Source organism: Chiloscyllium plagiosum, unplaced genomic scaffold (assembly GCF_037043375.1).
Source record: "Chiloscyllium plagiosum isolate Xiang-an unplaced genomic scaffold, Cpla_swu_hap1 HiC_scaffold_19, whole genome shotgun sequence".
In the NCBI taxonomy this organism is placed as follows: Eukaryota; Metazoa; Chordata; class Chondrichthyes; order Orectolobiformes; family Hemiscylliidae; genus Chiloscyllium; species Chiloscyllium plagiosum.
Window position 1 is genome coordinate 31,385,814 of NW_028270157.1, and position 25,238 is coordinate 31,411,051.

A 25,238-nucleotide genomic window follows, 5' to 3' on the forward strand; every position below is an offset into this window, starting at 1 on the left:
CCTGAGGAGCACCATAAATACTTCTCCTTGATTCTTTGACAAAGGGAACTTATTCAGATGAGTACAGGACATGACCTATAATGCAAATACAGTAGGAAATGTAAGTGCTGTGTAATTACTGATATTGTGTCCTCCCATCACCAAGAAAGGCAACGTTGCATTTCAGAGTCTGTTGGAAAATACTTCCAGTTCAAGGTGAGACAAAATCAGTTCCATGCCCTTGTGTACTGTTTGGGATCTTGCTCTATATTTTTCCATTGTAGCCCTCAAGGGTCACATTATAGATCACTTGTGGTTACTTCTGTTTCACAAAGATTACTATCTTCAATCTGCAATGAAATGGTTAAGATTGCTTGTGACTATGATTTGCATGCCACACAATTGCACGCTGCACATATTTCACATAATACCATTACAAATGACTTCCTAGTGTAGAGGCAGGTCATTCGGCCCATCCAGTCCACATCGGCTGTCCGAAGAACCTCCCACCCAGACTCTCCCCCTACCCTGTCCCTATTTCAACCTTTATTGTGGAATTGTCTGATTTATGCCTTTCCTCCACAGATGAAACATTTTCCCCTTAACACCTGAATTGTCCTTACTCCTGTTCTTTTGAGGTTTTTCCAATGTTCTAGGCAATACTGACCCCTTTCAATGATTGGGAAGACTTCAACGAATATTGAGTTCAGAAGGCTGTAAAGTGCCTAAATGGAAAATTTAGGTGCTGTTCCTCCCATTTGCATTCGGCTTCACTGAAACACTACAATAGACTTAGGGCAGAAATGTGAGCTTGAGGGTCAGAGGCTGTTTTGAAATGCAAGTCACTACAAAGTCTGTGTCAGACTCAGACTGTGCTGACAGTTTTCACAAAGTTGTCATCCAGTCAGCACTTAGTCTCCCCAGATCATAGATAATCAGGCATTTTGATCCACGTGTGCTATTTCAGGGTTAACTTCTTCGGTGTCCAATTGTCAATATTTATGTTTCCATGTAAAATCCGCCAGAAATAATTCCCTTTGAAAAGGTTTCTGTCAGATCTTCCGTTCAGTCATTGCATTCAGGGCTTGTTCAGACTATTTTAGGAACTTAGAGGTGAATATCTTCTTTACTTTGAGATATCCCATGTTTGTAGTAAAGATGTGTCTTCTTGTTGCAGTCTGATAGTAATTCACAAAACCTTTGATCAATAACTATTTCTCTGAGAGATGTGAATATTCCACTTGCAGGATATCACAGCTTGAAAACAAAATTCTTGGACTATGTGATTCATCATCATTAATATTTCAGCAAAAATAATATTAATACAGCAGATTATTTCTGCATGTAATCCATCGAAGTGAAAAGATTCTCACTGAGGTTGTGTTTATTTGTTGGTTGTCTGAGTTCAGCAGGGTGCTTACTTTCTGCTACAACAAATGAGAATATGTCTTGCTTCCATTGTTAATTTTTGTTGTAACATTTTTATCTGTGCCTTGACAGAGTAGCAGTCTAAATTTAGAGTCAACTCTTCTTCTTTTGGGCCTAGAATTATTTGCCACAGCTAATCAAACCTAAAACCATGGTGGCTATTGAGATTTGTATGTCATAACTCTGGAAACCTACAGAGGAGACCAATTCAATATAGCGGGCAGAGTTTCTCTGGAGTGAAAATGATGGTATAGGTGCCAGATCTGAGTCTTAGTCATCTGTGAATGGGTGAGGCACAATTAGATGTCTAGACTGTTAAAATGATCAGATTGGATGCATTCTTTCCACAGGGAATCGCAATATATCATGGAGTGGATATGAAATTCAGACCAATGTATGGAGTGAAAATTTACATGAGGTATTCAATTTTAAATTGCAAACAGGCCTGAATGTCAGGAATATATTGCATATTGATTACACATTATGTGCAAAAAATGAATATATTCTTGCTTAAATTTAGTTTTTAATGGTGTGGTGCTGAACCCTACACTATATCATACTCTTAATTATGTTAACAATTTTGATCTCAGTTTGGTTCTGGAGAACTTTTGAATTTTCAACACTGGATAACCTTTAGAAGGCTAAAAAAGACTGAGTTATGTACGTGAAATCTACAATAAGTGAAAGCTACTTTAAGTGGAATATTTAGTGCAAGCATAACCTTCGTATTTAAAATTCTAAGTGGTTTTTGCCAATTCTCAGTGTGGAGTGGATAATGACTGGCAATATTTTGTGTAAAGCAATAATTTTTGTAAGCTTACTTTATACTTCTACTCATAGAATCCCTACAGTGTGGAAACAGGCCCTTCGGCCCAACAAGTCCACACCGACCCTCTGTACAGTAACCCACCCAGACCCAATCCCCTACATTTACCCCTGATTAATGCATTCGACACATCCCTGGACACTACAGGCAATTTAGCATGGCCAATTCACCGAACCTGTACATCTTTGGACCGTGGGAGGAAACAGGGAAACCCACACAGACATGGGGAGAATGTGCAAACTCCACACAGACAGTTGTCCAAAGCTGGAATCAAACCTGGGTCCCTGGCACTGTGAGGTAGCGGTGCTAACCACTGAGCCACAATGCCGTGTTCTATTATCTATTTTTTACAGCAAGATATATGAGCCTTATAGTTAACTATTTTCTTCCTCTGGTTTCAACCTGTCTATTTTGGAACAATTTCTGAAGAGATTGGATGTGTGGCTCTGAACAGAATCTCAGAGATGAGTTTCAGAGGAATGTATATGCATAGATATACAGATTGAAAATGGTCAGACAGATTTGTCATCAGTTTTGTAAGAGTTGGTTCTTAGAACACAATCATACGTTGGCAAGATACCACAGAAATCCCTTGCACTGAAAGTGAACTTTACAATTTCCTTGTCTAGGTGCACTGATAATGTTTTATTGTTTTATTCCTGACAATGGCTTGAATAGTTTTATCCTGAATAGTTCTCAAAATAGGACATCAGAACCCTAGGGATTTACACACTGTTTCCAGGGATCCTATAATGCAAGGGGCTGCAGATAACAGAGTGAAATGGGATTCCTCCCAGGTAGCATGGACAACAGTAGTCCTACTCCTGCTCTCTCTGTTTCTGTCAGGACCTTACTTTAAGCCTGAGGTTTCAGGGCTTGTTGGAACTATTTTAGTTGCTGCTGTCTCTGCGCTAATACTCTCTCTGCACTTTGTGATTCCTGATTCATTCCACTCATTCCCGATGATCCAATAATTCTTTTATGTTCATCTCCCCCCAAGTTTCTGTTCTCCTCAGGCTTCTGCCAATGATGGACAGATTCTGCAGTAAAAAAAACCAGGTACATCCATCTCACTGACATTTGTAAGTAAAGATCTTTTCTCTCAAAAGAATTATTAAAACACTCTTAACATGCAAAACTTCCAAAATATGAGTGTTACATAGTGCTATTTCTTTTCTGGGTTGCCTGTGATTACTATTTCATTTGAAATTAGCCTTTCAACCAAAATATATCAGAACCAATGTTTAAAGAATAGGAAGGAAGCCATTTTGTTTCTTAATGCAGGAGAATCTGTTAAAAATAGTCTGACTACGCACATTAAAGCAATCCAGAGAAATTATAGCTCATGACTGAAAAGAGTTATTTTTCCTCAAGCTAAATCCATCTGAGTTATATAGCTGAGTGGTAACATTTAACTATTATATATGTAATTCTATGGTATCCTTCCAAGAATTAATGGATGAGAAGGAAATCATAATGTCTTGCTCAAGATGGTGAGTCTAATATTGCAAGCTATATTTTATCATAGTACAACAGCACATTACTCAGAATTTTTGGCAGACAATTTTGAGCATTAGAAATTGAAATTAAAGAAAAAGGCTGTCTGATGTTACATGTATAAAAAGACATAGCTGAAGTATGTTATGTGAAAATTGCAGATTGAGCAGCCAAGATAATATTGTGGGTCATTAAAGGTTATCAATTTCACTTGACCCTAAATATGATGATATTCCTGAAGTAGATCTTATACTACAGCTATTTTTCCCCGAATGATGTGTACAAAAGATAGGTTTAGCTTACTGATTCTAATAAACACTTACTTTGCAGTCGGGTGCTATTACCAACAAGGCCAAACACCGGTCTTGTTCATGATGAAAATGCTCACGTTTGTCATCTGGTGTTTCGTATGCTTTCGGTGAGTATGTGGGTGATGGTGAAGCCTGATCTGCAGCTGGAAGTTTCTGCTGTAAATAAGAAGATATTGCAAATGTCTGAATTTTAGACAAGTAGCTGGCATGGCATGTCCTCTTTTCCTCTGATATGCACTTGCTTTCAATGGAGGTCCCATTTTATTCAGTTGCACTGGTTGCAGCTATCCTTGCAAGTTTCTCACAGGACTTGAAATCAAAGTCAAACCTCCTCAGTGAAGCCTTCAGAGTGCTCTCGTGTTTCCTTTGACCACCATGAGAATGCACTCCTGGCTCAGGCTTTCTATAGAAGATTCACTTTGGTAAGCGAGTGTCAGATGGTCTGGCGACATGACTAGCCTAACTCAATTGTGACTGTCTCCATTTGCCATCTCTGGTGAGCACCTCAGTTTTGGGTATTTTGCCCTGCCATCTGACCTTCCAAAGCTTAATAAAGCAGCTCAGGTGAAAGTGGTTGAACAGCTTGGCATGGCACTGGTATACAGTCCATTCTTAAAGTATGTTGAGAACAGAATAGCTAAGACTATTCCTTCATAGAATTTGATTTTGGCAGGAAGATTGCTCCTCTTCATTCCCAGATCAATATCTGAAATTTGTTGAAAGCTACTTTGCTTTGCAAATTCTGCATTTGTCTCATCCACAACATAGGCTACTCAACAAAGTATGCTAAAGAGGCCAGTGATCTTATTCATTGTTGACAAATTCTGATCACGGTTCAGGAAAATGGACATTTTAGCAGGAGCCCTTCATCAGGCTCGAAATGTCTATTTTCCTGCTCCTCGGATGCTGTCTGACCTGCTGTGCATTTCCAGCACCACTTTAATCTTGACTCTAATCTCAAGCATCTGCAGCCCTCACTTTCGCCAAATTCTGATCATGGACTGAAGCCTTGTGTTTGAAATAAGGCTCCCTGAGACCAGACTGATACAAAGTTCAACAATAAGAATTCTCCCATTTAGGTGGAGATGGATATTATTTTTTCTCCTAGAGATATGAGTCTGTGGAAGACTGTTTCCCAGAATGAGGTGCAGGCAAGGTCATTTAATAACTTAAGATACAGATGGATGGAATCTCAACATACGGAGAGTCAAAGGTTATTATTGAGGATAGGCAGGAAAGTGGAATCGAGCACACAATTAGTGTAGCCATGATCTTATTGAATGGCATAGCAGGCAAAAGGAATGGAATGGTCAAGTCCTGCTCCTAATTCATACGTTCATATTATATATACATATATATTATATATATATACATATGCTTATATGTTTAGCAGAATGATAAGGCATGAGAACAATCTATTTGAGTGATGAGTATAGACAGCTTGTTAACAGGCCTTATGGACAGTCTTAGACATGAATAACCAATAATAGAAAGTTAATGAAACTTATGGAAGTTAACTTGGAAGATCATAGTTGGAATATTTTTTGAGAGGATAATGATGATCAGTTAGAACAGCCTGAAATAAAACAAGGAACGGATATTATAAAGGCCTGATTGATCAAAGGACAGAAGGCATGTGTGATGGCACGAAAGATTAATGACAGATAGATATTATTGTAAGTACATTGTCATCCCTTGTTTTAGACAAAGATTTTGAGGTATTTCAAAATATAGTCAATATTCATAGGATTATAAAGCTTGTCAATAATTCACTTAGGTGCACTGCTCTACAGTATATACTGTAAAAGATTTGAGACTTTTTTTTAATTCATTCGTGGGATGTGGGACATGGGTGTCGCTGGATGGCAGGCATTTATTACCTGTTCCTAGTTGCTCTTGAGAAGGTTCAGGTGAACAGCCTTCTTGAATTGCTGTAGTCCATGTGCCAGAATTTTGACCCAGCGATAGTGAAAGAACAGTGATATACTTCCAAGTCAGAATGGTGAGCGGCTTGGAACTGAATTTGCAAATGGTGGTTTTACCATGTATCTGCTGCCCTTATCCTTCTAGATGGAAGTGGTCACAGATTTGGAAGGAGCTTTCTTAGACATGTGGTGTATCTTGTAGATATTACACATTTCTTTGACTGAGTGTTGGTGATTGAAGGAGTGTATATTTGTGGATGTGATGTCAATCAAACCGGCTGCTTGTCCTGGATGGTGCCAAGATTCTTGATGTTGGTGGAGCTATACCCATCCAGGCAAATGGGGAACATTCTATCACACTTCTGACTGTGCCTCCAACAATTTCTTGATATCACAATGAGTGAATAGAATTGGCTGATGACAATGTCTCATGGATGCCCAGTCTTGAGTTGGCAGGTCTGTTCACAGTCTTCTCCATTTAGCACAGTGATAGTGCCACTCAACATGATGGAGGGTATTCTCAATGTGAAGGTGGAACTTTTTCTCCACAAGAACTGTGCTGTGGTCACTCTTATAGGTACTGCCATGGATAGTTGCCACTGCAGCTGGCAGATTGATAAGAATTGTTGGTTCCCCAGCACCTACTGCAGACTCAGCTAGGTCCTTTTGGACCCAACCAGCTCGACCAGTAGCACTGCTGCCGAGTCACTCTAAGTGGTAGACATTGAAATCTCCTACCCAGAGTATGTTTCACATCCTTTCCACCCTCAGTACTTCCTCCATGTAGTGTTCAACATAGGGGAGTACTGATTCATCAGCAGACTGCAGTGAATCCTGGAGAGAAATTCCCAAGGGTTGATTCAGCCAAGATTTTTAATTCGTTCATTCATAACTATTGAGAGATGGCATTCCCCAAAGCCTCTGCCTTTAAGGGTTTTCTTTAGAGGGTTCCAGACACAGGAAAATTAACCTTGAGCAGTTTCAATTTCTCAGGAAATTCCCTTGGAGTTAGCTGTCTTGGGGACTGCATAGGCCCTGCTCCAAGGACTGTCTGGAAATTGGAATATCTGGGCCAATATTGCTTTTCTTTCAGAAATGTATGTGCAAATTTGCAAACTATTTTAGATGTGAAGTATTCATTCAGATTGGAGATATGAAATAATTTCATTTGCATAATCGGTATATATTTTCTACTTAAAAAGTTAAATAAAAAAATGAAAATGATGTAAACGTACAGCAGGTCAGGGAGCATTGAGACCAGGAAAGAGGCAAAGGGATTTTCTGTGATAGTTTAGAAGGATATCCCATTTAAGTGCAAATGATTTCTCTTCCTGTTTAACGATGTGCAGATACCCCTCTGTTATGGCTGACTGTACTCTCAACTGCATCTGTTCCATTTCTTGCATTTCTGTTCTCATATGTTCTCTTTCCCAGTTCCCTTGTCCTTACTTTCCACTCTTCATTTCACCACAAAATGCATATTACCTGCCATCCCCTAATAGCAAGCTCAATGTTATCCTGGTCCTCACTTCTCAATCTAATCAAATGCTCTCTACCTTCCCTCATGGTTTGTGTAAGTACAGACATAAAACACATGCCCTTTTACTTTCTCCTTTAGATTTTAGATTTAAGTGAAACATTAATTTATCTCTCACTGCCTCTTGAGATGTGTTCTCCTCAACACTGAACAAGTCAAATGCAAATTAGATGTTTGACGTGTGAAACACCTCGCTGTAATCAGCAAGGTTTTGGCTGCTTGTCATTTTAATCCCCTGACCTTCTCCCACTCGTACTGGAACTTCCTGCATCAATAACTGACATGCAATGAAGCTTGAGTAACAGCAGTCTATCTTTCCATTTCTCACTTGTACAACTTTCCTGACTCAACACCATCTTGAATTGAATTCATAACTGCTGCTGCCATTTCTTGGACAGTAGCTGCTGGTAATAATTCTCCTGTTGCTTCCTGTGCCTCCTTTAGAACAATCTTTTGTTTATTTGAGTGTCCCATCTGGTTCTGCCTTGCATTAACAACCCTATCATCATTTCATTTCTCCACACAATCAGCAGGCTTCCTTTTTGTTCATTCCTTCCATTCCCTTTGCCCTGTGTCAGTATTTGTTTTAAAGCTGTTATATTTCTAAGTTAACCCAGCACTTGTGAAGTCATTGACCTGAGCATTATTTGTGTTTCACTCTCCATGAGTTTGCCAGACCCTGCTGGTTATTCCCAGTATGTTCCGATTCCACTTTATCGTTTATACCTGGGTGCAATAAATAGACAGTGGCATATAGTCTACTATCCTGAATGTATGTAGCTGCAGAGACTATTAAATTTGGATCTAACAATCAATTTGAATATTTTGGCTATTCCTCATTGGTTTGATTTGACTTTAAGCCTAAACTCTGTTTAGACAGTCCTCGTAGGTTCAATGCAATGCTGCACCTTAATGCCAGAGGGAAATTTGTGTCCAGCTAGAGAGACTGTGGATGTTTGTAAATTCTTTATTTTTAAAATGTGTCGATGAGTTGACAGATGCATTAGCAAAGCGCTTGGCGAGGTTCATTTATTGCTCCAGATTTCCATAGAACATACATCAAACCAAAATAGATTTTCACAGTTGCTAGCTTTTCCAAATATAACCAGGACAATGAATTATGGCACAGATTTATTCATGTCCCACTCAGTAAATCAAATGATTTGCAGAAACAGGGAAACAATATAATTCATTACTGGCCAGGTAGTTTCTGGTGGCCTTAGTATTATTCAATGCAATGGTCAAATTTTGTTGCTAAATCTGTATACCTTTTATACAAAAACATTTGGCCTTAATATATTATTTTTAAAATGCCAAGTGTGAAACATGAAGGAAGTTGCTCTTGGTTGTGTTATAGATGTCTCACATCAAAGAAATAATTTATGGCATCGGACCTGCGTGAAGAGATATTGACTACTTTTCAGACGTTCACACTTTGACAATGGCTTCAAGCAAAAAGTTTGATTCATTACAGAAGGAACACCCATTGAGTGAACGAAAGGGAAAGTGTAGATGTAGCAGTCACTTCATGCTGTACAACCAGCCTGTATAAGCCTTGTGGGAGATTTGGTGGTGCAGTGTGTGATACAAAAGACTGTTTTGCTCAAAGATCTACATTTGAATTCTGTCTGAATTGATAAAAATCAAAGTTGCCCTGCTCTGAAAATTATGCATACTCTGTGAAATGAATGATCGCAGACTAATTTGCAGGTTAAGAAATTAAGCAGTTAACTCACTCAGAAAAGGATGGATATGTGGAAAATGGAAATGTTATATTTAAGGAGTTGAGGTCAATATGTTGTAGTAGTGGTAAAGAAACACTATTATGTATCCAACATATATGATCATGAATCAGAAATATTTGATTATAGCAATAGGTAGAATATGGTAGACAAATGTTTGACTTTAGTTTTAATATCTATTTTTGACAAGATATAAATTCCCTTCAATTTGTAAGATGGTATAGCTTGCCTATTTTAAAGGAACTCACCAAGCTGCTGCTACAGGCTAAGAGAATTGTGAAGCCCAACCTGCCATACATTGCATCTCTGGTCCAACTACTGCTCTATCATTTGCAATAATGATTACTGTATGGATTTCTGGTTGAATTGAATCCTTGTCTTGACAATGAGTTGAGTTTAATGACTGAAGGGGGAAGCCCTGTTCACCAGCTGGAAAACCACTGACAACTCCCTGTTTTGTTATGTCTCTCAGATAGTATGCAGTGTATCTTTAAGAGACATGCTTATGATATCATTGTATCATAGCATGTGACCTGAGGGTATAAGTATCTCCTTAACTGGGGCCATTGAAGCATGACAGGCTGATGGAATTGCGCTACTGTTTTCAACTGCATAACTTATCATTAGCCCAGACATTGAAGGGCATGTGAGAGTAATATATGTCTATACCACAAGTTTTAATAAATAGCTGTTAAATCATTTAGTACTACATTACCATTTGGATATGTGGGAGCCATGAGAGTACAGCCTTACCAAATGCAAATACCCTGCTGGAGACAAAAGCCCACAGCACAGTGTCAGATCAATGCTTCTGCAGCAATTTCTTGGAGTCCTGATGGGATTAATTCTCTGTCAGACAGTCTGTTGCTTGCTGTCAAGATGCCTGGGACTTTGAAGATGAGGATCCTCCCTCTGAGAGATTCTGGTCAATCAGAAGACTGGTAACATGAGCCACAATGCAGAGACTGTAGTCAACATAAGACTAGGAAAAGTGCTGGAAGGCTGGAAGAGAGATAAGTGTGGAAGCCTCAGCAGGGCCAGTCAGGTCCCAGCAAGTGCTACATGGATGGTATCTAAGATGGAGATTGGAAGGGTGCATTTCAATTGAGTGCATTTCTTGCCGTCACCTTGGAGTGCAGGGTGTCTGATCATGAATGTCCAGTCCCATGACAGTCTGCTTCACATAACATAGGCTGTCTTTTTCACTTCCATGGGTATTCAACCCAGGATAAGGTCACTTAAAGGCCTCAATGATCTTAGATGTGATAAGGTGATAAGGTTTGCTGCTGCTGAATTAATTGTAGGGAATTGAGAAGGTGACTGCTTGGACTCCTGCATTTGATTATATGGTTGCACTACACTTACACACCCAACCCCAGCCCCCACCTCCCATCCTGCTTCCAGAGGGTTGGGATTAATACATTTCACCCAACATTCATAATACTGGGATTAAATAATCCTCAGTGATATTTGTCTTGCTGTAGATTCAGACCATTGTTTGAACTGCAGCTGTATTTGTGTAAAACAAATACTACATCTTGAGCTTCCAAAACAAAGGTTCCTACCATTTGAATAAATTTCTACGCTGTATTTCACATATGTTGTCTTCCAATGTAAATATAATTACTTGTTTTGCTTTGGCATTGGCCAAGCATGTTTGTTATAGCTCTATTTTGTGTGTATTTTATTCCTATCTTCCTTAACTATTGTTATCATCCACCTGTACATCAATGCCATGATCTGACAGAGGACTCAAGCTGAGTAAAACAAATAATGCAGCGAATAAATGTCCTAAAGAGGCCTGTTAGGAGTTAAATTATGGAATTTGAATCACTTGTAGATATCAATCCATTTCAAGTAAAATATGCACCATTCAATATAATTGTACCATGGATTTCTAAAACTACTTTGTAAATTATTGTCTTCATGTTTCCAAGGAGACAGAATGGTGTAGATGATGATTGAAAACATATTAGTTTATGAATAGGTATTCAACATGTACAATGATTTCAGTTCTCACACGATCACAAATTTGTTAAAGTCTACAGAATGTTTCTATTTTTAAAATAAAGTTCAAAAATTAGTGATACTGAGCAACAGGAATACTGATACTACAACTGTTATTCTCAACTGGATTAATTTAGTACCTGTAATTAAAATGTTAATGAGTTATTGCTAACAAAGACTATTTTTATTGGTGCTGCAATCCTTTTATCATATCATGACTGCAGGTGTTGTATCAGTATTGTATTAATGCAAGGGAAGAACATCAATAGGCAAAAGTTCAGTGTTTGGGGCAGGTAATTACCAATGATTTATGACTTCAAAGCTTCACCTCAAGTGGGTTTCTGCTCAGATGTCTTTAATGTTTAAATGAGAAGTTTGAAAAATCCCTCAAACAGATTTTGTGCAATGTAAGGCATCCTACAGACCTTGAAACCAAGTGACCTATTTATTGAACTGTTCTCCGTCTGTGTATTTGTATGCGTGTGAAAGAGAGATGAGGTTTGAATGGGAAGGGAGGAGGAAGGGAGAGGTTGTAAATTTCACAATGTCTTACAAGATCCTTTTGATTAGGATTTCTTTTGATAGAATTTTGGCAAAATGGGATATGTCATTATTACAGTTTAAAACAAAATTGGCGATACTCTGCAGAGAGAATTGAAGGGGACTCTGTTGTATATGTTGTGAGACATTTCAGACCAAGTAAGAGATGCCCAGTAGAATGCATGACCCAGAAGTTACATGGAGCTGGAACACAAATGACATTTGAGGTTCAACCGGGTGGCAAAAATCTGCTGGAGTGGCTGCAAATCAAGGTTCAGCTCAAGAGTGAACAGATATTTGAGAGTCCACAGTTAAAGCTGAAATCTCTGGTGGGCAGGGAGAAACTTAAGAAATAATGGCAGAGAACACTAAAACTTAGTGGAGTACTTACAGCTCAGAATGTGCATTGCCGCTGTTGCAGGTGGAATCACATGGTACAGCTGCATTAAGGAAAATTGACAGCGACAGAAGAAATTCTAAATCCAGGTTGCAGCATTGGGAACATCACAAAGACAGAATTAAATTGACACTGGAGGCAATTTGGAAATCTAAGCAAACAATAAAAGATGAAAGTTAAGGGACTATTGAGGCCTCAGAAAAACAAAAAGAAATCCATTTTTTAAATTGTGGTAAAAGTGGTAAGAAATTATTAAGGCTGCATAAAAGCTGGACTTATCCATAAAGAAACTGTAATCAATGGTATTATTATTAACACCATAGACAGTCCCTCGGGAAAAGACTGAGTGCATTCACACTATCCATGCGTCTCATAATTCTATACACTTCTATGAGATCCCCCTTCAGTCTCCTACTCTCTAAAGAAAAAGGTCCTAGCTTGTCCAACTTCTCCCTATAACTCAAAAATTTACAAGTGCGTCCTCACCAACATCCTGGACAACTGCAACATAACTTCCCAACTTTGATACTCAGTGCCCTGACTGTTGAAGGCCAGTGTACCAAAAGCCTTGCACTGCCATGTCTACCTGTGACCCCACTTCCAGAGAACCGTGCACCTGAACTCCAAGGTCCCCCGGTTCCACTACAGTCCTTAAGGTCTTGCCATTCTCCCTGAAATTCTTACCTTGATTTGACTTTCCAAAATGCAAGACCTTTTGGTCACTCTTATCTATTAAACTCCTTTTGCCATTTCTCGGCCCACCTTCCCAAGTGATCAAAATCCTGCTGCAATTTCTGATAACCTTCATCACTGTCCACGTTACTGCCTATTTTAGTGTGATCTGTAAACTTACTAATCATGCCTTATACATTCTCATCCAAATCATTGATATAGATAACAAACAGCAATGAGCCCAGTACTGACCCCTGAGACACTCCACTAGTCACAGGCCTCCAATCTGGTAAGCTCTTCCTGAATTCCATGCAATCTAACCCTCCAGAGCAGCCTACCATGTGGAACATTATCAAAGGCCTTATTGGAGTCCATATAGACTATGTCTACCACCCTACCCTTGTCAACCTTCCTGGTCACTTCATCAAATAAATTTGTGAGGCATGATCACCCATGCACAAAGCCATGCTGACTATTCCTAATCAAACCCTGTCTTTCCAAATGCATGTATATCTTACCTCAGAATCTTCTCAAATAAGTTACCCACCACAGATGTTAGGCTTACTGGTCTATAGTTCCCAGGCTTTTCTTTGCAGCCTTTCTTGAATAAGGGGACTCGCTCCACCTCCAGATAATCCTTCCTTGGACAAGGAGACCAAAAGAATACTCAAAACTCCAGGTGTGGTCTTACCGAAGTCCTGCGTAACTGCAGCAAGACATCCATGTTCCTCTCTCTGTGTGAAGCCCAACATTACCATCTCTTGCTTCACAGCCTGCTACACCAGTATGCTTATTTACAATGACATGGGCACCCAGGTCATGTTGCATCTCCCTTCTCTCAATTTACTGCAATCTAGATTACGATCTATCTTTCTGTTTTTGCTACCAAAGGGGAGAACCTCACATTTATCCACCTTGTAGTTCATCAATGGATCCACTATTTCTAGGGGCATTTCCTTAACTACTCTGAAATATAGCCTATCGGGTGCTGTGGATTTGATGGCATTTAATCCCATCATTTTCCCCAAAACCATTTCCCTGCTAATACTGATCTCCTTCAGTTCCTCTCTCTCACTAGACTCTGTGTTCCCCAGTGTTTTTGGAACATTATTTGTGCTCTCCCTTATGAAGACAGAACCAAAATATGTATATAATTGGTCTGCCATCTTTTTGTTCACCATTATGACTTCATCTGTTACTGGCTGTAAGGGATTACAATCTTTTTATATGTTTCTTGCAAACTTACTTTCATATGTCATTTTTCCTCTCTTAATCAATCCCTTTGTCCTCATTTACTGAAATCCAAACTGTTCCCAATCCTCAGGACTGCTTTTCTTTTTGGTCAATGAGCATATCACTTCCTAGGAACTAATATCATGGCTAATTTCCTTTATTAACCATGTCCAGGTGCTCTTTCCTGTTTTATTTTTATGCTAGACAGGAATGAACAATTACTGCAGTTCCTTCATCCACTGCTTTCGTGTTTGCCATTGCCCATTCACCATCATTCCTTTAATTAACGTTCCCCAATTTATCATAGCCAACTTGTGACTCATAACATTATAGTTTCCTTTATTTAGATTCATGGCCCAAGTGTCAGAATCAACTATATTGCTCTCTATTTTGATTCCTCACAAAATATTGCAAACTATTGCTTTCTCCATGCTCAATACCCAGCCTAGTCAGTTCCTCAGAAAATTGATCGCAGAAAATTGATTCCAGAAAATCACCTTGCATTTCTGTATGGTTTTGTTACAGATTTCATTTGCCCAACCTATAATCAGACTAAAGTCACCCATAATTACAGCTGTGCTTTTATTGCTTGCTTCTCTAATTTCCTTTGTAAAGCCTTCCCCAACACTACACTTACCAGTTTGGGAATGTATATACAAACCCCACTCTCATTGTTGCCTCTTTGTATTTCTAAGCTCTATTCATACCGATTCCAATTCACCAGAGCGAATAACCTTCCTCACTATTGAATGAATGTTGTCTTAACCAGCAATGCTAACCCACTTCCTTTTCCTTTTTTTTTCTGTCTTTCCTAAAGTCTGATTACTCTGGATATTTAGCTCCCAATCCCTCCAGTCAGATCTTTATAACTCAACTACATCATACCTGTTTAAATCTATTTACTTCTGACTAATTCATCTATTTTATTACAAATGACCTGCATATTAAGACAAAAGACCTTAAGTCTGGTATTCTTCATCATTTTAGCCTCATCACATTATTTTGCACTGTCACTGAATATTCTGCCTATCACTTTTCTTATTTCCCATCTATCTTTTGCTTTAGCCATTGTTTCTCTTTCTACTGTCTCCCTTGATATATTCCCATCCCGCTGTCATTTTAGTTTAAACTGTCCCCAACCACACTAGCAAATATTCCCCCAGGCATCAGCTCCGGTCCTACCCAGGTGTGACCTTGTTTGATAATAAGGTCAGCTACAAATTCAAGACAGAGCTGAATTCATAGTTGGTCCAAAAATGAAACAAGTTTAAACTGCATTACTATTTATTGTTCTGTTGAAATTGAATGAGTCATTTTCAGTGCAAGCTAGTCATCCTTTCAGTATAGCAACATTAGATATGTTTTCCTTTGAAAAGACTTTCCTGCATTCTAAACCTTCTGATTTTTTTTTCTAATCAGGCTGTTTAGAGACGTTATTACACACCTCTGAAGCAGGAAAGACTTAAACCCACGCCTCCTAGTCCAAGAGTAGGGACACTACTACTGTTCCATCGAGGCCCACACCAGACCTTCTGATGTGGCCTCTCTTTGGTTAATTCCGGGCCATTGCTGATAAATTGATGTGAATTGTCTCTTTTACATACTTATGAGTTCCAAATTATATTAACTTTAATTTTGCAGTCAGCAAAGAATGAGCAATGCCCATTTAGTTTTTCTACAGATATTTTGTACTATGATTTTCAACAGGTAGAGAGCCAAACTAGCACACTCTTTTCTACAAACATCTGTGAAAAAGAAAAGAAACAGGTGTACACAATTTTTCCTGAGACATTCAGAGAAAATTTCACTTCATAACCTGATGGGAGCTTGTTTAAGCATAGGGTAGCCTGTAGGATGTTTCAACCAAATCCACAAAATGGGATTTCCCTGCCTATAATATAGTCATCGTGCCATAGAATCATACGGCATGAAACAGACCCTTCAGTCCAACTTTCTATGCTGACCAAGTTTCACAAGTGTGTTTGGACCGTATTCCTCGAAAGCTTTCCTATCCGTGACCTGTCCAAATGTTTTTTAAATATTGTAATTGTACCTGCATCCTACCACTTCTTTTGTCAGTTTATTCCACACACAAACCACCTATCCAACCTCTGGCAGCATCTGTAAGGAGATGATAGCTTTGACAAAGAGTCAATTAGACTTGAAACGTCAGCTCTTTTCTCTCCTTACAGATGCTGCCAGACCTGCTGAGATTTTCCAGCATTTTCTCTTTTGGTTTCAGATTCCAGCATCCGCAGTAATTTGCTTTTATCACCTATCCAACCTCTCCTTATAACTCAAATCCTCCATTCCTGGTAAAATCCTTAGGATGACACGGTGGCTCAGTGATGAGCACTGTTGCCTCACAGCACCAGGGACCTGGGTTTGCATTCCACCCTTGGGCGACTATTTGTATGGAGTTTGCATGTTCTCCTTGTATCTGTGTAAGATTTTCTCTGGATGCTCTGGTTTCCTCCCAGTCCAAACACGTGTAGGTTAGATGGATTGGCCATGGTAAATGTGGGATTAAGGGAATGGGGTGGGACTGGGTGGGGAGCTCTTTGGAGCAGTGGTGTGGACTCCATGAGCTGAATGTCCTCTTACACACCATAGGGAGTCTATGAAATGTTTTCTGCACCTTCTCCAATTTAATAATATCTTTCATACATGAGGGTGACCAGAAGTGTAGACAATATTCCAAAAGTAACGGAGTTTTAATTCCTTATTGTATGTGTGATTTTGTTGGCGCACCTATCCTACTTGGATTTCAATTGGATTGGTAGATAGTCCTTTAAGTTGAAGGAAAAGTCCTGGTGAAGAAGCTGTAAAACCTGGGGGTTTGAGCCTCAATCTGAGGCCGCTAGGCCAGTTTCAACAAGCCCATTTCTGAGCTCATTAACTTATTGTGAAATACCAACCCTCCTCAAGGTACTGGGTTGGTGTTGCACCCTCTTTTCTGCCTGACTAGATGATAGAAGTTGGCAGTTTAGAGTTAATGACCACACAAAATAGAGCAGACATGGACCATTCGATCTCTCAAGCCTGCTCTATCATTCAATAAGATTACAGCTGGTCTGATCATATTTCAAATTTAACATTTCCATCTATCCCCAATAAACATTGATTTTCTTATCTAAATCCAACTACTGGCCAGAGTCTGTTCACATACATTTGAAAAATATTCAATGGCCCTGCTTCTGCACACCACAGTCTCAAACAAAGTTTTCTTTACAGTAAATACAAAATTATGTACTTAATGACAGTGGAGCCAGGGGAGCAAAAACTATTTCCAGTCCATGTTTTACTACTTTCTCTTGTTTACCTAAACCACTTAGTCTACCCAGTCTTATCCTTAGCAGATATTCCAGTCACTCCCTCCCCAGTGCATTATATCTAGGGTGTGACTGGCATTCACAACTCAACAAACAAGTGGGATTTAATCTGGCGTTATGACCCTGTCTTTAGGTTTGTGCAATGTCTGCCACACTGTCATGTTCAGGTACAATCCAACTTCTAGACCAAGCTATTTCAAGTAACAATTATTGCCTAATTAATGTGTTTTTACTTTTGAGGATATTAGTTACAAATATTGTTATTCTGCTTCACTTTTGTGATGGCATTTGTGAATCACCCTAGTGGAGAGAGTCTGTAACCAAGTTCCAGTACAACCATGCTCTCAGAAGAGAAAGTCCTGGGGACTATGTTTTCCTGAGGAACAGCTCCTAGTTACTGCTCAGCAGTTCTGTGTCTGCACTGGTAGTAACACATGAAAGAATCTTACCGCTGGAATCTCTGCTTTCTTGGAACTTCAGTCCTACTTATATTGTGAAATGTTCTAAATGCCAGGTAGCAATAATATCTTTTAAATGAACAGAAACCTAAAGAAAAATATTGTACACATTCTCAAGAGTGTTCATGAGCATTATAATGTAATCAAAGACCCTCTGGGAATCATACAGATATTTATATTGATTTGGTCTGACTTTTCTATAACCAAGTTACCAGCTTCAGCACTAAGTTTTTCCGAAATCTTTGCTTTTACTGGCAGGCTAACAACTTAACAGACTTTGGCTTTGGATCCCAATCTTCAAAACAATTTGTAATTTTGTAAACCAAGTAGCAAACACAATCAACATTGACAGCAAAGTAATTCCCAAATGAGCAAAAAGGCCTTTCAAACAAAATAGTTACTTTGGCAACTAAAACCCAATCCCTTTCTTATTTTGCATTTCAAACAGCTTTATAACGATTCTATTGTGCATTACCACTTGAGCACAGTAAAATTCAATTTATAAAATTGTCATTTCACTTGTTCAGTGTTCTCTCGATTCCTGCTAAATAGTAGATTTTTGACAGCAACTGAACCAGAGGTTGCTGGAAAAACTCAGTAGCTCTGGCAGCATCCATTAAGAGGAATCAGAGGTAATGTTTTGGGTCCGGTGACCCTTCCTCATATCTCTAGACAGACTGTAGATTTGTAGTCCTGTCAGTGTCCCTCCTGAAGTTAAGTAGATTGTAATGTTATATTTTAAATATAATTTAGTCATTTCTGTTGATCATGAACCCTCACATTACTACAGTACAGGTAAAATTTCAGAATCTGCATAGGACAAAGAAAGGAAAGATAATGACAATCAAAATGATTAAGCTGTAATGGTGGTTAACTTAGGCATTGTATGACAGGCATCAGACATGTATCAATTATATTATTTTTTTTAAAGAATGATGCAAAATGAAGAAAAACAGGACTTAACTTCATAATGTAAAATCATGACCAAATAAAAAGGCCAAGAAAGTCTGAGTTAATAATTTCAGGTTAAATCAAGTTAAGCTGGCTTCCCAGCTGTAATAGAGGATGATGTTCCCTCTTGTTGTACGGAAATACCAACAGTGCATCTGGCAAAGAAAATTGATTGTACGGTTATTGAGCATAAAGGGTACTTTAGGGGCAGCTCTAAAGCAAAATAACCCACTCTACTCGCTAACCAAAGTCCAAAGGACGAGTATAGTTTAAATAAACCATTTTAAATTAAAATCGTACTTAAAGTTCATCCACTTCACCAACACCTTCCACCCCGACCTCAAATTCACCTGGACAGTCTCAGATTCCTCCCTCCCCTTCCTCGACCTTTCTATTTCTATCTCAGGCGACCGAATCAACACGGACATCTACTACAAACCGACCGACTCCCACAGCTACCTGGACTACACCTCCTCCCATCCTGCCCCCTGTAAAAACGCCATCCCATTCTCCCAATTCCTTCGACTCCGCCGCATCGGCTCCCAGGAGGACCAGTTCCAAAAACGCACATCCCAGATGGCCTCCTTCTTCAAGGACCGCAATTTCCCCCCCGACGTGGTCGATGATGCCCTCCATCGCATCTCTTCCACTTCCCGATCCTCCGCCCTTGAACCCCGCCCCTCCAACCGCCACCAGGACAGAACCCCACTGGTCCTCACCTACCACCCCACTAACCTCCATGTACAGCGCATCATCCGCCGTCATTTCCGCCACCTCCAAACGGACCCCACCACCAAGGATATATTTCCCTCCCCTCCCCTATCAGCATTCCGTAAAGACCACACTCCCTCCGTGACTCCCTCGTCAGATCCACACCCCCCACCAACCCAACCTCCACTCCCGGCACCTTCCCCTGCAACCGCAGGAGGTGCAAGACTTGCGCCCACACCTCCCCCCTCACCTCCCTCCAAGGCCCCAAAGGAAACTTCCATATCCGCCACAGATTCACCTGTACCTCCACACATATCATCTATTGCATCCTTTGCACCCGATGTGGCCTCCTCTATATTGGGGAGACAGGCCGCCTACTTGCGGAGCGTTTCAGAGAACACCTCTGGGACACCCGGACCAACCAACCCAACCACCCTGTAGCTCAACATTTCAATTCCCCCTCCCACTCCACCAAGGATATGCAGGTCTTTGGACTCCTCCATCGTCAGACCACAGCGAAACGACGGTTGGAGGAAGAATGCCTCATCTTCCGGCTAGGAACCCTCCAACCACAAGGGATGAACTCGGATTTCACCAGTTTCCTCATTTCCCCTCCCCCCAGCCTGTCTCAGTCAAATCCATCAAATTCAGCACCGCCTTCCTAACCTGCAATCTTCTTCCCGACCTCTCCGCCCCCACCCCAGTCTGACCTATCACCCTCACCTTGACCTCTTTCCACCTATCACATTTCCGACGCCCCTCCCCCAAGTCCCTCCTCACTATCTTTTATCTTAGCCTGCTGGACCAACTTTCCTCATTCCTGAAGAAGGGCTAATGCCCGAAACGTCGATTCTCCTGTTCCCTAGATGCTGCCTGACCTGCTGCACTTTTCCAGCAACACATTTCCATCTCTGATCTCCAGCATCTGCAGACCTCACTTTCTCCATAAAAGACTGATGGAAAAACTATCTGTGAATCTCCATGTAGAAAGCTTTGGCAAATAGAATTAAGGAGAATCCAAAGGGTTTTTACAAATACATTAAGGACAAAAGGGTAACTAGGGAGAGAATAGGGCCCCATATAAGATCAGCAAGGCGGCCATTGTGTGGAGCCACAGAAAATGGGAGAAATACTAAATGAATATTTTGCATCAGTATTTACTGTGGAAAAGGATATGGAAGATATAGACCATAGGGAAATAGATGGTGACATCTTGCAAAATGTTCAGGTTACAGAGGAGGAAATGCTGGATATCTTAAAACGGTTAAAAGTTGATAAATTCCCGGGACCCGATCAAGTGTACCCGAGAACTCTGTGGGAAGCTAGGGAAGTGATTGCTGGGCCTCTTGCTGAGATATTTGTATCATCAATAGTCACAGGTGAGGTGCCAGAAGACTGGAGGTTGGCAAATGTGGTGCCACTGTTTAAGAAGGGCGGTAAAGACAAGCCAGGGAACTATAGACCAGTGAGTCTGACCTCGGTGGTGGGCAAATTTTTGGAGGGATTCCTGAGGGACAGAATGTACATGTATTTGGAAAGGCAAGGACCGATTAGAGATAGTCAACATGGCTTTGTGCGTGGAAAATCATGTCTCACAATCTTGATTGAGTTTTTTGAAGAAGTAACAAAGAAGATTGATGAGGGCAGAGCAGTAGATATGATCTATATTGACTTCAGTAAGGCGTTCGACAAGGTTCCCCATGGGAAACTGATTATCAAGGTTAGATCTCATGGAATACAGGGAGAACTAGCCATTTGGATACAGAACTGGCTCAAAGGTAGAAGACAGAGGGTGGTGATGGAGGGTTGTTTTTCAGACTGGAGGGTACTGGGTGCTGGGTCCTCTACTTTTTGTCATTTATATAAATGATTTGGATGTGAGCATAACAGGTACAGTTAGTAAGTTTGCAGATGACACCAAAATTGAAGATGTAGTGGACAGCGAAGAGGGTTACCTCAGCTTACAACAGGATCTGGACCAGATGGGCCAATGGGCTGAGAAGTGGCAGATGGAGTTTAATTCAGATAAATGCGAGGTGCTGCATTTTGGGAAAGCAAATCTTAGCAGGACTTATACACTTAATGGTAAGGTCCTAGGGAGTGTTGCTGAACAAAAAGACCTTGGAGTGCAGGTTCATAGCTCCTTGAAAGTGGAATTGCAGGTAGATAGGAGAGTGAAGAAGGCGTTTGGTATGCTTTCCTTTATTGGTCAGAGTATTGAGTACAGGAGTTGGGAGGTCATGTTGCGGCTGTACAGGACTGTGAGGCCACTGTTGGAATATTGTGTGCAATTCTGGTCTCCTTCCTATCAGAAAGATGTTGTGAAACTTGAAAGGGTTCAGAAAAGATTTCCAAGGATGTTGCCAGGATTGGAGGATCTGAGCTACAGGGAGAGGCTGAACAGGCCGGGGCTGTTTTCCCTGGAGCGTCGGAGGCTGAGTGGTGATCTTATAGAGGTTTACAAAATTATGAGGGGCATGGATAGGATAAATAGACAAAGTCTTTCCCCTGGGGTTGGGGTGTCCAGAACTAGAGTGCATAGGTTTAGGGTGAGAGGGGAAAGATATAAAAGAGACCTAAGGGGAAATATTTTCACGCAAAGGGTGGTACATGTATGGAATGAGCTGCCAGAGGATGTAGTGGAGGTTGGTAGAATTGCAGCATTTCAGAGGCATTTGAATAGGAAGGGTTTGGAGGGATATGGGCCGGGTGCTGGCAGGTGGGACTAGATTGGGTTGGGATGTCTGGTCGGCGTGGATGGGTTGGACCGAAGGTTCTGTTTCCGTGATGTACATCCCTATGCCTCTATGACTTCAGATGGATAGCGAATCTGATTTCTCAGGTTCAGATTCTAAGAGCAATTGGCTTACCATACTTGGGATGTCTCAGAAGGAACTTTTGCTTCTTTGTACTGCTATGGGATGCCTTGTGCATTCATTCCTTTCAATAGCTAGACCATTATACAAGCATCATTATTGTTACTTCTAATTGAGGAAAAATACAAAAAAGAACATTTGAGTGCTGTAAAAACATTAGCCACGAATTCAGTCAGTAGCTCGAATGGAAAGGATGGAACTAATATCCAGAAATAATTCAGAAAGGTGTTTTAACATCATGAAAACATCTTATAATGTAGAATATGGTTCCATTTGTGGGGAGAGCAGTACAATCAATGCAAAATAATCATGAAGATGTCAAATTGAAATTCAGAAGTAATTTGTTTACATAGAGTTGTAAAAATGTGGAACTCAGTACCACCTGGAGTAATTGTAGTAAATCATACAGATATCATGAAGAAGAAGCTTGGTAAGCATAGAAGGAAGGAAGGAATATGAGGTTATATTGATAAAATTTGATTTGGAAAGACAAGTTTGAGTGGACTGTGAACACTGACACTGGGCTGTTTGGCTCTTTCTGTGGCTATCTGGATGAAATATTGTGACAATGAATGAAACACTGGTCCTTCAACCAATTTGAGATCCCAAAACCAAAGGATCAAATTGCAAGATAGTTGTGGGTGAAGGAGTGTATTTGGCAATCGAATATCATTAATTAAAAATGATATTGCAGCATCCAATTCTTTCATATGTGATTTCAACACTTGCCCTCCAACAACTCTCTCTTTCACACAGAATAATTTTCAGACGTCAATCCTAAAATTTTCAAATATTTGTATGAATCTCCAAAATGTTGTGCCTAGGATATTTTCATGCACTTATTCTTATGAAAAAAAATGAATGAAATGTGGGAGCTGTGTGAGATCAGAAAAGGCAGGCACACTTGTAGTTTTATCCTGGGTGTGTCCCAAGTTTAGAAGTTAGGATGAAATGCTAGAAAATGAATGAAAGATAACCAGCAACACAAAAAACAACAGCAGTCGCAAAGCAAAGGACAGACCATTTGGGATTGAGATGTAAAGGGATTCGTTCATTTGGAGGTTGGTGTATCGTTAGAATTATCAAGGGCAGAGCACTATGAAGGCTCAATCATTGAATATGTTCAAGATTGACATCACTAGGTTTCCAGATATTCAAGACATCATTGGATAAAGGGTTCAAATGTAAAATACATTGAGATATATCAGTCATGCTTTAGGTGAATTGTAGAGCCGTCTCAAGGGGCTGAAAGTTTTACTCCTGCTCCTGTTTCTTATATTCTGAATCAACTCCTAAAGCCCAGTAGTTCAAGAAAACTGTGAAATAGATCCAGAAAAGAAGATATGAATATCTGAAAATGTAGTTAATTGATCATTTAACCTGACTGCCAAACTTCTTGACAAGGTTATATAGTTACCTAACTCCATAAAAATGGTTGAGTATCTCATATTGAAAAGAAGAACAAAGCAGTAAATATGAATGGAAATGCTCATTGTCTTTTTGGAGGACCAACAGAAAATATCAAGTACATGCTTTGGTTGGATAGTGTAAGACCATAAGATGCAGGAACTGAAGTAGGCTGTTCAGCCCATCACATCTGCTCTGCTAATTCAGTGAGATCATGGTTAATTTCATAACCAATACCTTGATGTAGTCCCACAATATCTCAGAAATGAAATCATCTGTGGACAGATAGTCCAGGACTTGAATGGCTAAGCTTGAGACCAGCATGGGTAATGTTTGAGAAGCCAGACCTGATGGCACTTTCAGGTCAAGCACAAAGCATCTGTGCAAGATATGGTGAGGGAAGGACAAGCTTGACTGGCACCCCAGGTTCCCACCATGGCCATGGAAAGGATCATGTATGTCTTTGTCGTATTGGAGGATGGATGGCGAGGGTAGACCCAAAATCTTAAGGATTCCATTAGATGCTGTGACTTTAATCTTGAAGATTGTTTGTCTGAAGGCCAGAGAACCTTCTGAAAGGATGCAGCAGGGATGGACAAGAAGGGACACCTAGTGGCCATTCCCTCAGTGAAGACTCAGTCATGCCAGAGTTCTAATCACCTGTAGAGAGAGAAAGAGAGAGAGAGAGAATGACAACATGCAAGACCAACCTCTGCCAAGTTAATCAGAGCTGATGACACAGCCTGGCCAGGTTTAATTGCATGGGTTAATACCCGGTCCTAGCCTCATAGCCATTAATAGTTTACATAAGGATTGCAACTAAGACTTAATGTTGTAATTGGGAGAGTAACTAGTGTAAGTATTGTAATTTTATCATGAAAGCACAGGGTTTTAGATAATATTTGGCCATTCTGCCCTTTATGTGTCTTCAGTATATGTTGTGAATAAAATTGCATTGAATTGCAAGTTGACTCTGACCCTTTTGTTTGTCTCACAAATACATAACCCAAGTGAAATAAATTTATGTAAAAACTGGTCGAAGAGTCCAAAGCAGAGACAACACGTTAATATGGGAACATGTAAGAATATGGTGACTAACAAGAAGACACCTCTATTTCCACATTGTGAAGATTTACCAATGTAGCAGATGATGTCTAAAATCAGGCAAGCAGTAGCACAACTGAGGATGGATTTTTCTCAGAAGTATGAAAAGGCAGAGAAACAGATAGAGAGATATCTATTCAGTCTTCACTGAGACGTTAAAGCAACTGACAGTCACAAGACTGATATTGTTTAAATTAATTAAGGCTGTTTGGACAAATATGTCCATGCATTATATGCAGATAAGTTTATCATATTCTAAGTAGATTATATATGAAGGTCTATGTTCTATTTAACTTTTCCATCGG